The sequence below is a fragment of the Podarcis tiliguerta genome, assembly GCF_965153285.1.
Source record: "Podarcis tiliguerta genome assembly, chromosome: 10".
Lineage (NCBI taxonomy): Eukaryota > Metazoa > Chordata > Lepidosauria > Squamata > Lacertidae > Podarcis > Podarcis tiliguerta.
The window spans coordinates 36,983,672-36,996,452 of NC_139543.1; the positions used below are offsets into that span (position 1 = coordinate 36,983,672).

Genomic DNA, 12,781 nt, shown 5'->3' on the forward strand with positions numbered 1-12,781 from the left:
ATAATGGATGCTGCATGCACAATTACAAGTATGTATGAGAGACTGAAAAACCAGCCTGCTTCTTGTTAATTTCATATTTGCAGATTTATTAGGGAGGTAAAGATTTATTCAAGTAAATCCTTCTAATGACAGCAGACACTAGACATAAAAAAAATACAGTCGGGAGACAGTAACCATGACAGACACAAAGAGAAACTAGAACAAAGCTTTGTGCAAGAGGAACAGAAGTAGGGAGGGGAAGAATACACACACACACACACACACACACACACACAATGCATTGTGCTATACATCATACAAAAAATGAACAAATGCCTTTCCTTTAGGAAAGCTCAATTTACATGTTGAAAAACAAATTCTCCCTGCATCATTAAACCTTAGCAAAGTGGATGCATAGTTTGGGATAAATTCTGTTTACTCCATTTCACACACAATTCTACCTCCCCCCCCTCCCTCTCCCTCTCTCTCTCTCTCTCTCTCCCTCGTCCGCCCCAAGCCATTGAGGCGGACTTTCTTAATAGTTGTTTGAAACAATCCTGGGATAGATGAAAAGGCTGAATGGTTACAGTATAAGCACTTGAGAGTTTAACTGATTTCAGTGGGAAAGATTCAAGCACTTGCTGCAGTCTCTTGGGACTTAATGACTGCCTCACTTTGACTGAATTATGCCCAACATTACAATACAGCATCTTTCCCTGTTTGCGAGTGAAGCCTGCGTAGGAGCTACTGCCGACTCGCTGCAGGAATGCTACTGAGTACCTGAAGTCCTGAACAAAGATGGGTTGCAGAACATGACAAGCAGCCAATAACGAGAAGCGGGGATTGTTAATTCTATATCAACGTGTGAAATACTTAACTTTGGGAGCTAAAAGAAAGATAAAGGTCACATCTATACCAGTTTACCTCTCAAGGAGTCACAATTCTCTAAACTTTTAACACATTACAGTTTTCAGGATTGCTTGGGAGAAGCCATGTGCTTTAAATGTATCATGTGGGTGGTGTTTAAACCAGAGTTCCTGTAACCTAGAGTGTTGTCCCAACACTGATACTGAAGGGTACTATACCACCACATTTAAGGTTGTGTTTCACTGCAGAATATCAGCTCTCAATTGCCCTATTTCTGAGGAGTCCACTCTGATGAAGCTGGTAGGTTTCCTGTTACTTCTGAGGATAGAGCAGTAAAATGAAGGCAGGAAGCTGAAAGGCTGAGTACCTGGGGAAGAATCGTGGGAGTGAGGTGGAAGGTGGACATGAACTATACTTCTGGCACAGGTCTAGAGATACTTTGAGTTTCCTAAAGCTCACCTCAATTTCACTCAGGAAATAACTGGGTTTTTTCAGGGGGGTGGAATGGGAGATATTAGAGGGGCACTTGTAGCCCCTCAAATGCATTCATAGCCCATGCTGATACACTTATTAAAAGGGGATGGAAATGGGAGTGTGTTTTGGGGCTGGGAGTTACCGTATTTTTGGCACCATAACACTCACTTTTTTCCTTCTAGAAAGTAAGGGGAAATGTCTGTGCGTGTTATGGAGCGAATGCCTGCAGGTGGCGGGGGGGGGGGATCTGCTGCAGTCGTGAGCAGAGGATCCATGGTTCCCCTTCCTTCCCTCCTCCGTGGTTACAAAGCATGGATTCACATGGATCCTCAGGATTTTTGCATTGGGCTATTCCAAACTCACTGTCAGATCACATGTTTGTGGCCACAGCATGAACCACAAAAATCATATATCCACTATGTCGTTTAGAATATTTTTTTTCTTGTTTTCCTCCTCTAAAAACTACGTGCATGTTATGGTCTGGTGCGTGTTATAGAGTGAAAAATATGGTACTCTTCTGTGAGTGGAAAATAGCAATTTTGATCAATTTTTTTTATCTGAGCTGGATAAGTGTGTGAGGGCTTCAAACACTCACCTTTGAGGCTACAAAGTTCATTTCCAAGCTGGGATTGGATGAACGTCAATGGGATCTCTACATGGAAATAACCCCCTGAGTTCACCCCTAATTGCCTACCTGCCTGCCAAGTTTTGTAACAGCAAGTGCTCAAGAGCCTTACTCTGGCACTGGGTAAGAAATATTTGCCTTAGTGGCTGTTTCCCAAGTTGGTCAAAGGAGAGGGTTTTTGTTTGATGTCTCAGGGCTCCTCCTCTTATGCAAAAGTGCCTGAGTCTAGGTCCTGAGTTCCATGGCATAGTCACCTGAACACAGCAAAAAAAAAATTAGGCGTGCCCAATGGAAGTCAAGGACAAGACCAGACTTGAACTCTGATGTCAGAGGATGGGGAAGACTGTGGGGTAGCAGCCATGTGTGGAGATAACCCCAGAAATGCCTGCCTTGTTGGAGACTCCCACAGGAAGGAGACCCCAAGAGCTTACATCCTCATCATTTGCTTTGCTCAAGATGGCAACGCTGACCCTGCACCTTGGTGTAGGAAGGCACTATGCTGTTACAATCCAACAGGCAAAAAGAGTAGAAGGCTTCCAAGCCTCCAAAGGGCCAACAGCTTCTGTCACAGGGGTTGGAGCTAGAATAACCCTGTAGCTACAGAACAATTAAAAGCCAGCTGTTGCTGTTGCAATTTCTAGCTTGCTGCTCTGAGTGCCCTGGCTTGTATCCAAATCTTACCCTCTGTGGTGGAGCTTCATGCTCTGACACCAGGGTGTGTGTGTGTGTGTGTGTGTGTGTGGAGAGAAGGTGGGGACAGGGCTTGAGTGCATCCCAGGGGTGTGGCATGCCACCAGTGCAGGCAGGGGGGCAGCCGCAATGGCACCCCACCAGGATCGCACTGCTGGGGGCGGTACGCTCCCCCTGCACTCCTCTTCTTCCACCAGTGCTTACCCCTTCCTTGACTTTCATATGTGTCATCTAACTACACAGAGAGGTAATCATTTGTTGACTACAACCACACAATGAGTTGAAAAGGGATATGGAGAAAATGCATATGAAACAATCTCTCTGATTCTCTCTCTCTCTCTCTCTCTCTCTCTCTCTTGCCTTTAAAGAGCATTTTGCACCATTTCCAAAGCTTGCAAAGTGCTTCAGGTGTGACCTGTCCTTTCATAAGCCCATATCACTTCCAAAGTAGCTAGCATCCATATTTGTGAAAGAGACTTTTGAATAATGAGATTTTCCTGAGTTGGAGGATATCAATCATTCGTTGTGAGTCAACCCTGAGTATAAGAAAAATATTCTTATTTGTCTAAAGGAAAAAAAAGAAGCATTGTACCTCTCTCACCCCAAAATGTGCATGACTCACTTGAGAGCGCTAGATTTCCTACTGATATTGACCTTGAAATGCATCAACTCTCATTTCACCATGCTCTAGCCATTTCAGCTCTCAAATAAAAGACATCTTAGTATTAAAGGCCTCAAGAAACAAAATGTATTAACTAGATCACTTTAATGCTGCCTTAGTAAAGTTGTAACCTCTGTGATCCCCATTATAGAAGAGAATGTATTCTACTTGCTCTTGAATGTACATGGTCAAAACACTTATATCCCAACTATTTCTATGCTATTGAATTGCTACATTACTTGCTGTGTGTTAGGAAAACAGCTTACTTTGTTAAGTCTGACATGCTTTGAGTATGAATGCAAACATTCTACAGGGCAATACACTTTACGTCATTCTTGCATAAGGCAGTGCATCTTGTGCTTTCTTAGACTAAGCAAAGAAAAATTGTATCAGGAAAGTTGTCCCCCAAGAAGGGCTTTCATTTCATATATGCTATCAAATGTGTTTACAATGTTACAACAATTCACTTTCTCGGTATTATTCTTCCTTTTAAATCAAGGCTGGGAGACCTGTAGACCTCCAGATGTTGCAGTCCTCCACAACTTCAACCAGCATGGCAAATGGCTAGGGATATTGGGAGTTGTAGACCAACAATATCTGGAGAAGTGCAGGTTTCTCATTCCTATTCTGGTAGTTCCAAATTACTAAGGCTACAATCCTGTACCCATATAACTGGGAGTAACCCCAACCAAACTCAATGGGACTTACCTCTGAGCAGACATGTATGGGATAGTGCTTTATAAAGGTAAAGGGACCCCTGACCATTAGGTCCAGTCACAGACTCTGGGTTTGTGGTGCTCATCTCGCTTTATTGGCCGAGGAAGCTGGCATACAGCTTCCGGGTCATGTGGCCAGCATGACTAAGCCGCTTCTGGAGAACCAGAGCAGCACACGGAAACGCCGTTTACCTTCCCGCCACAGCTGTACCTATTTATCTATTTGCACTTTGAGGTGCTTTTGAACTGCTAGGTTGGCAGGAGCTGGGACTGAGCAAGGGGAGTTCACCCTGTTGCAGAGATTCAAACCACCGACCTTCTGATCAGCAAGCCCAAAGTTCAAAGTCCTTAATTATAATGCCACTCCCGACATAAAGAGGGGGTGGGGTTGCGGGCTCACGCCCACGTCAGCACCATCGCGGGGCTACGCAGCCCCGCGGGATTCCCCGGGATTCCCTCATTAGAATAGGTTCCCCCGGCCAGCCAATCGGCTGGCTCCGGGGGCGGTCCTTAGCCCCATAAAAGGTCGGGGCAGCCCCCGGCTCGCCCCTTTCTCTCTGGCTGCAGCAGCTTGTTTAGCTCCTTTCTCGTCGCATCGGCTCCGTTTGCGCTCCGATTCTTCGCGTCTCCGCTTTAGCTACACCCCGGCCCTCGGACTTCAGCCGCCCGAACCCTTACGTGGCTTGATCGCTCGGCACCGGCAGGGATCCATTCAACGCGAGCTGCCTCCGCGCTCGCCAGGTCGTATCCTTTGCGCTCTCGGGGAACGCCTTGGAGGTATTTTATTTTGCCGGTTTCCAGTGGTCCTCTACGATATCTCTCGGGCGGCTGCCCACGTGGCTCGCTACAGCCCGAATTGCCTGGGGAGCAGCGTCCGAGCTCAGTTCGGGGTTCCTGGGGGTTTCTGTTGACCCGTTCTTCTGACTTGTTGGGAGCGATTAATTTCTCGTTTTCTTTTCTTTTGCTGCGATTTCCCTCCACGTTGTAGGTAGTGGGCTGCTTGAGTCGGGGGGGGGGCGCGCTGACTAGCGCTGTTGCGCGCAGTTATTGTGCCTTTTGTTTATTCCCTAAGCTAGTTTATTCGCGCGACGCTCAGGGCTGCGCGTAGCGAGAGCTTCGGTGTTGCCACGGCTACGGGATCACGTGGGGCCGTCCCGGCGGCCATTTTGAGTGTGGCAGTGGGCGCCGCCATTTTGAGTGCATTAGGTCACCTTCTTCGTGGGCCTCGAGCGGCACGTTTCAGCAGCCATTTGTCCGCCATTTTGGGAGTCTCCCACGTGTTTGCATAGGGCGCCGCCATCTTGATTTTGCCCTTTCGTGGTCCCGGCAGCCATTTTGGTTTAGGGAAACAGCGTCGGCCGGTCGTTACGAGACCATAGCACCACAACATCGCTTAATGCCGGATTATTCCTTTTAATTCTGGGAACAGGAAGGGCACCTATCAGCGCAGCTTCTGTTTTTTTAAATAAATAAATAAATAAATAAAAATAAATAAATAAATAAAATAAAATAAATTAGGGGGGAATCTGTCCCTGGGTTGAGCCTCACTCCCCCTTTTTTACTCAAGATCCCTTAGGCCGCATCTCCCTGTGCCGTGGCCAACGCTGGCAATTTCGCAGTGGGTTTTACCGTTACTATTGCATAACTAATAGCCTGTTCAGAAAAGAATAATAATTAATAATAAATAATTAAGTGAATAAATAAATAAATAAAATTTCTCTGAATTACTTGCTAGGTTAAGGGATACATATCTGAATAATTGAATAATAACAACAGTAATAATAATAAAACATATAATAAATAATAGATAAATAAATAACTTGGCATAAACAGGCAAACTCTTAAGAGTAGGAGCAAGAGAATCGGGTTCTCATATTAATACCCAAGTTGTTGGAACCCTCTGACGCAGTGTTAAAGCGGTGCATCAAATCCAACCTCATCTGCTCCTGCGCATTGTGAGGCAGGGATAGGCGGTTTATCAAATCCAAACCCTCCTGCCGCCTATATTAAAAGGTCGTGTGCTGTGACTGCTGACCGTTGTATTTCTCTTACCGTCGACAATGGCAAACAGGGGCGCTGCCAGGTCGAATCAGGCAGCTGGGGCTCTTCTTCCCACTGCGCAAGGCAACCCTCAAGCCTTAGTTCAACTTTTTACCGCTATCCAGAATTTCTATGCGCATTGTGGGCCCCAACCGGCCCCTACGGCAGCTATAGTGGAGCTGTCGCAAGACTGTATCCCCGACACTCCCTCTAGTCAACAGGACCTGGTCAGGCCCTCTACCTCCTCAGCGGGTCCTACCCGACAGGGTGGAGGCGCCACCAATCGCCCCCAAACACGCTTGCAAACCGCGCGGGCCCAGAATGATAGGTCTTCGGCCCAAAAGGCTAGGACCGCACCACAGAAGTCTAAGGCTGCTGCAGGCAAGTCCAAGTCATCGCGGGCTGCCTCCCGGGCGCAGGCACAGGAGGATATCGGAGTACCTAGTGTTTTTCAGGAGTCTCAGCGGTGCCCATCAGAAGTGGCCTCTTCGGAGGAAGACCTGCCACCACAGCAAGCAGCAGAGCCAGCTGAGGATCCTGACCATCAGGACCGCACATCCAGAGGGGGTAAGCGAAAAGCTAAGAGGAAGCACGTCGCCAAGAGGAGCAGAAGGAGGGACTCTTCGGACACCGAGGATTACACAGGTACGTCTTCTTCTGATAGTGACAGCGATGTTCCCATGGAAACTTACTGGGGTGAGGGGGAGGATACGGGTGCCCCTTTGTGGGTCCATGAGAGGCGGGCCAATTCCCATCGAAAGAAATTCAATGGGACGCTCGAGTGGAAAGATGGGTCCCTTCTTGAGGACACCAAGAGGTCCACTCACGCACCAACTGATTTCATCATAGGCGGTCACTTATCTAAAAGAAAGAGGGATAAAATCCTCAATGGTGACTATGTGGACATGTTCTCTCTGCTGCCCCCAGTCCAGACCAAAGGAAAAGGGGAAAAAAGGAGGTATCAGGGTAAGAAAAGGTACAGATCCCCCCGGGTGGAGCGCACCTTTGAAAATTGGCTTAACGGGTATCAGGTTTTTATGGGGATAGTACTAGGGGGCTATCCTAAGAGGGGCATGCATCTCGCATCCTACTTGGCACACGTGCGAAGGGCCCGGGAGTTAGCCGGTGATGAGGCGGCCATTGCTTATGACGAGGATTTTCGAAGGAACGCCTCGCAGCTATCATCCACGCGATGGGATCAGAAGGATAACAATCAATGGTTGGAGCACGTGGGTCCCAACATTGAGAAGAAACCTAACGAGGTAACAAAAACGGGTAGGGCGGATCCTAAGCGTCGCAAGCAATGTTGGGATTATAACAAGGGAACATGTCAGCGCACCGCCTGTAAGTACTTGCATGAGTGCGATAAATGCCTTGGCGGTCACCCGGCCACTTCCTGCTATAAAAATAGACAGCAGCCCTTTCGTGGCGGTAGGGGACACCCTCAGCAGGGAAACCAGGGTGCCCCCTCCAATGCCCCTAACACCTCCCGTAGCGCAGCCGGGACCCGCTACTGAGGTTCCCCTGAGCCTGTCACACTGGCGTTCAGCGACTAATCCTTCTTTGACCCTGGCTCCCTCCCCGATTAAACTTCAGGCGCTAAGACCCCTTTTAGAACATTACCCAGACAAGCAAGCGGCCCGCTTATTAGAGAACGGTTTCTCCCATGGCTTCAGAATTCCGGTGGCCTTCGCCCCCAACTCTAGCTGCCCTCCGAATCAAAAAATCAGTGCTTGAGAGGCCGGACATCGCCTTAAAAAAGATCCAAAAGGAGATATCGGCTGGTAGGGTTGCAGGCCCTTTCACAGTATCCCCGGTAGAACAGCTGCACATTTCACCTTTGGGTATAGTCCCTAAGAAGGCTCCCGGGGAATTCAGAATGATTCATAACCTCTCCTATCCCAAAGGAGCCTCAGTCAACGATGCTATACCCCAGGAACTATGCACAGTAAAGTATGCATCGTTTGATCAGGCGGTAAAGCTAGTCCGGGGCTTTGGCAGAGGCGCCTTTTTGGCGAAGTGTGACATTGAGTCGGCATTCCGCCTTCTTCCTGTCCATCCCAGGGACTATCGCTGGCTGGGTTTCAAATTCATGGGTCTTTACTTCATAGACAAGGCAATGCCTATGGGGTGCTCCATCGCCTGCGCAGCCTTTGAGACCTTTAGTACTTTCCTCGAGTGGGCTTTTAAATTCAGATCGGGCGTTACGGGTATCAGTCATTATCTGGATGACTTCATTCTGGTGGCAAGGAACGCAGCCGACTGCCTGTCCTCATTACAGGCCTTCAAGGCCATGGCTGATGAACTGGGCGTTCCCCTTGCGGGGGAAAAGACCGAGGGCCCAGTCACCACCCTGACTTACCTGGGTATAGAGCTAGACACGGTGGCTCAGGCCTCCCGGCTGCCTGCAGACAAGTTGGTCACCCTTAGGGGCATTATTTCTCAGCTTCTGCCCCTTCGGAAGGTCACCCTTAGGCAAATCCAGTCCCTCCTTGGTCATCTCAACTTCGCATGCAGGGTGGTCTCCCCAGGGCGCCCCTTCTGCAGACGGCTAGCTAAGCTCTCAGCGGGCTTGAAATCTCCACACCACAGGGTGCGCCTCCCGCAGACAGTAAAGGCGGACCTCCAGATTTGGCTTCACTTCCTTGACGGATACAATGGTATTTCCCTTTGGCAAGATCACTTGGCCCTGCAAACCGACTTCCAAGTGCACTCCGACGCGGCTGGTTCCCTGGGCTTCGGAGTTTACTTTAGGGGGCAGTGGTGCGCACAGCGTTGGCCCCCGGACTGGCAAGGCAAACCTATACTTAGGGATTTAACTTTCCTGGAATTCTTCCCCATTGTGGTTGCAATTCACTTGTGGGCAGATCATTTCAGAAACCGCAGGGTGTGCTTCTGGACAGATAATCAAGCGGTGGTGTCCGTGCTGAACAGGCAATCGTCCCGCTCCCCCAGGGTCGCTTCCCTCTTGAGGTTTTTCGTATTATCGTGCCTACAGCTTAATTTGCATGCCTCCGCTAAATTTGTACCTGGTGTCGATAACAATATTGCCGATGCTCTGTCTCGATTCCAGATGGATCGCTTTCGCACGTTAGCGCCGGATGCGCAGCCGCTGCCGCAACCGTTTCCGGTGCACCTCTGGAGTATTGGCAGCGAGAAGCTTTGAAGGGAGTACTGTCGGCTATCGCACCATCTACTTTGAGATCCTATAGCAAGGCCTGGTTGGATTTTACGGCATTTCGCAAAAAGAAAGGGCTATTCAAAATAGGCAGGGCTCCAGCGCAGGCCGAAGTCATAGAATACCTAGTTTACCTTCGGGACCTAGGCCGGGCCCCAAAAACACTTAATATCCAATCCGCCGCAATATCATTCTTTTCAAAAACCCTGTTTTCCTGTGACCCATGTGCACACTTTGTAGTAAGGAAGATGCTCGAGGGCTGGCGCAGGGCCCAGCCCCCTAGCCAGGATCGTAGGAGGCCGATAACTCTCGGCTTACTCGCTGAAATTCGCACAAAGCTCAGAGCCATATGTTGGTCCCCCTATGAGGCGAGATTATTCTCTGCAGCTTTTTCCTTCGCCTTCTTCGGCGCCCTGCGCATAAGTGAAGTGGTTTGTGAGGATCAGGCGGGTGGCACCCCTAAGGGCCTCCGCTTAGGGGACGTTGCCATGGGTAGCGAGGAAGTTTTATTGAAGATACGCAGCTCCAAGACCGACCAGCTAGGCAGAGGGGCCACTATCCGCTTGCAAGCGACCAATAAGGTCGGCCCCTGCCCAGTGAAGGACGCCAGGAAGTACCTGTCTGTGAGGCCAAAAACTGGGGGTCCTTTCTTCATGCATGCAGATGGGTCTTATTTATCCAAGCACCAGTTCACGAGAGTGATGCGCAAGGCGATCGCGTCCTTGGGGCTCCCACCTGATAACTTTGCCGCGCACTCCTTCCGCATTGGGGCTGCAACCACGGCTGTCCACATGGGCTTACCGGCAGAACGTGTTATGGACCTTGGCCGCTGGAAGTCAGATGCATATAAGGGATACATCAGGAAGCCACGTTAATTCCCCCCTTCCCCCCCCCCCTTCCTCACACTTCCCTCCTTGACCCGGTTCTATCGCTTTCTATTTTCAGGTTCTGGTCCTGTGCGCCTGTGGATTGTGGGCCATAGCATCGTCCACTGGGCGAAGCTGAGATCTTACGTCACGGGTTGGCGAGCCAATTTATACCCCCCTGGCGAGGTTAACGTCCTGATTTCTTGGGTGGCTCGGCGGGGTATGCGCTGGGAGGAATTCCTCCCGACGGTATCCAAGAAAATTGCTGCGGAGGGCGCCCCTGATGCTCTCGTCGTCCAACTAGGCGAGAACGACTTGGCGTATAGAAATGCGGTCGACCTTAGGTGGAATATCATTAACGACCTGGGCCTGTTGTGGGGTTCATACCCGTCTTTGGACATCATATGGTCATCCCTCCTTGAAAGGCGCTGGTGGCGCGACGCCACGGACCAGGTGGCAGTCAGCAAAGCTAGGAGGCTGTTGGAGCGCGCGGTGGCTCGCAAAGTAGTTGCTATGGGTGGTCGGGTTATCACCCACCCGGGCATCCGGTTTAGCGACGAAGCACTGTACCGTGGGGATGGCGTGCATCTTTCCGATGCGGGCAATGACTTGTGGTTGGCCGATATTGCACAGGGGATCAGGGATTGGTTACAGGTATGATGAGGGTATTGGCGGCGAGCTTCAGCTCGGTGGCGGTTAGGCATTGGCAGGGGTATTGTCATGCAAATGGGTCGGGGGGGAGGAGCGCCATCCCTCCCCCACTTCATGAAGGGTAGTTCGTTAAAGGACTCCGAGGGGCGTCGCCTCGTCCGAAACCTACGGAGGCTAGGGCCTAAAGCGCGCCCCCGAGCGGTAACCCCTGGGGGTGGGCGCCTACGGATGTACATCTCGGGGGGCTCCCCCCAGTTGGTGTTTAACCCTTCCCGGTCAGACCGGATAGTTGGTTAGGGCCAATGCCTAAATGCCAATACCTCTCTTACCTGTAATCAATAAAGTTGTGGCCATTTACGCCCATTAATCTTAATTCTATTTGTCTGTGTCTTTATTTCTACTCATGCGGGAGGGGGCGGGTCTTGCCACGCAATGCCACTCCCGACATAAAGAGGGGGTGGGGTTGCGGGCTCACGCCCACGTCAGCACCATCGCGGGGCTACGCAGCCCCGCGGGATTCCCCGGGATTCCCTCATTAGAATAGGTTCCCCCGGCCAGCCAATCGGCTGGCTCCGGGGGCGGTCCTTAGCCCCATAAAAGGTCGGGGCAGCCCCCGGCTCGCCCCTTTCTCTCTGGCTGCAGCAGCTTGTTTCCCACCCTCCCTCCCTTTAGGTTGCCCTGGACTTTGCTATGGGCTTTGGCTGGTCGCCGCAAGGGGCCTGGTAGGAGTTTTTCCATTTGGCTAATTGGCTATATTATGAAGCCTCGTGGTTTTTTCGCCTACCTCGTAGCAAAACGTCACAACTTCCCGGTAGTGGCGGTTAGGCATTGGCAGGGGTATTGTCATGCAAATGGGTCGGGGGGGAGGAGCGCCATCCCTCCCCCACTTCATGAAGGGTAGTTCGTTAAAGGACTCCGAGGGGCGTCGCCTCGTCCGAAACCTACGGAGGCTAGGGCCTAAAGCGCGCCCCCGAGCGGTAACCCCTGGGGGTGGGCGCCTACGGATGTACATCTCGGGGGGCTCCCCCCAGTTGGTGTTTAACCCTTCCCAGTCAGACCGGATAGTTGGTTAGGGCCAATGCCTAAATGCCAATACCTCTCTTACCTGTAATCAATAAAGTTGTGGCCATTTACGCCCATTAATCTTAATTCTATTTGTCTGTGTCTTTATTTCTACTCATGCGGGAGGGGGCGGGTCTTGCCACTGAGCAAGGGGAGTTCACCCTGTTGCAGAGATTCAAACCACCGACCTTCTGATCAGCAAGCCCAAAGTTCAAAGTCCTTAATTATAACAGGATTGAATTTTACACCAGAACTCTGGAACACTAGAATTCACGGATATACGATGAAGCTGATTGATGGAAGATTCAGACAGACAAAATAATTTGCATAGCGTATAGTTAAACTATAGATTCTGCTCCCGCTCTGAATTCTGCAGAGAGATGAATTCTACATCACTCCAATTTGGTCCATAAGTAGTTCCCCTGTTTATTTTTTGTAAATGGCATTTGGAAAAAAGTTTGTGGTGACATAGTTGTTAAATAAACGCATGCTTCTCTCCTCCAATAGGAATTGGTTGTGTTACCATTTAAAATCCAATGCACAGAACCTTTAATCCTTCATGTATCACTTTGTGTAAGAGTCTGCATGTCAACAAGATTTATCTCTTAATACACACTTAGACAATAGGTGTTCTTTTGATTAATCTTGTGGCTAATTGTGTACTGAAGGTACAGCTGCAAATTCCATCCAATTATTTTCTCAAGGATAATGACTAAATATACAGTACTTACAGATAACTGCACCTTTTAAATAATGCCTCAGCTTAAGCTCATAAATAATAGTTTACTCTGGTAATGGCACTGAAATCTATGGTGCTGATCCTCTTAGTCAACAGAGAATTCTGTGCCGGCTGCTACACACAGTGTTCTCTTCCACTGAAGACACAATTGCTTCATTGATTGACAGTACTTGTCATCTGTTGGGACACAGGGAGTGGAATGCTTAGCTTTCATCCACTCAAACAGGTGATGA

The 12,781-nt window shown here is 49.7% G+C and overlaps 1 protein-coding gene across 2 annotated transcripts in view; it reads right to left on the reverse strand.

The window, feature by feature from the left end:
* Nucleotides 1–12,781, reverse strand: part of MGAT4C (MGAT4 family member C) — a 309,266-nt gene that overhangs the window by 218,101 nt on the left and 78,384 nt on the right. The window lies entirely within an intron of this gene.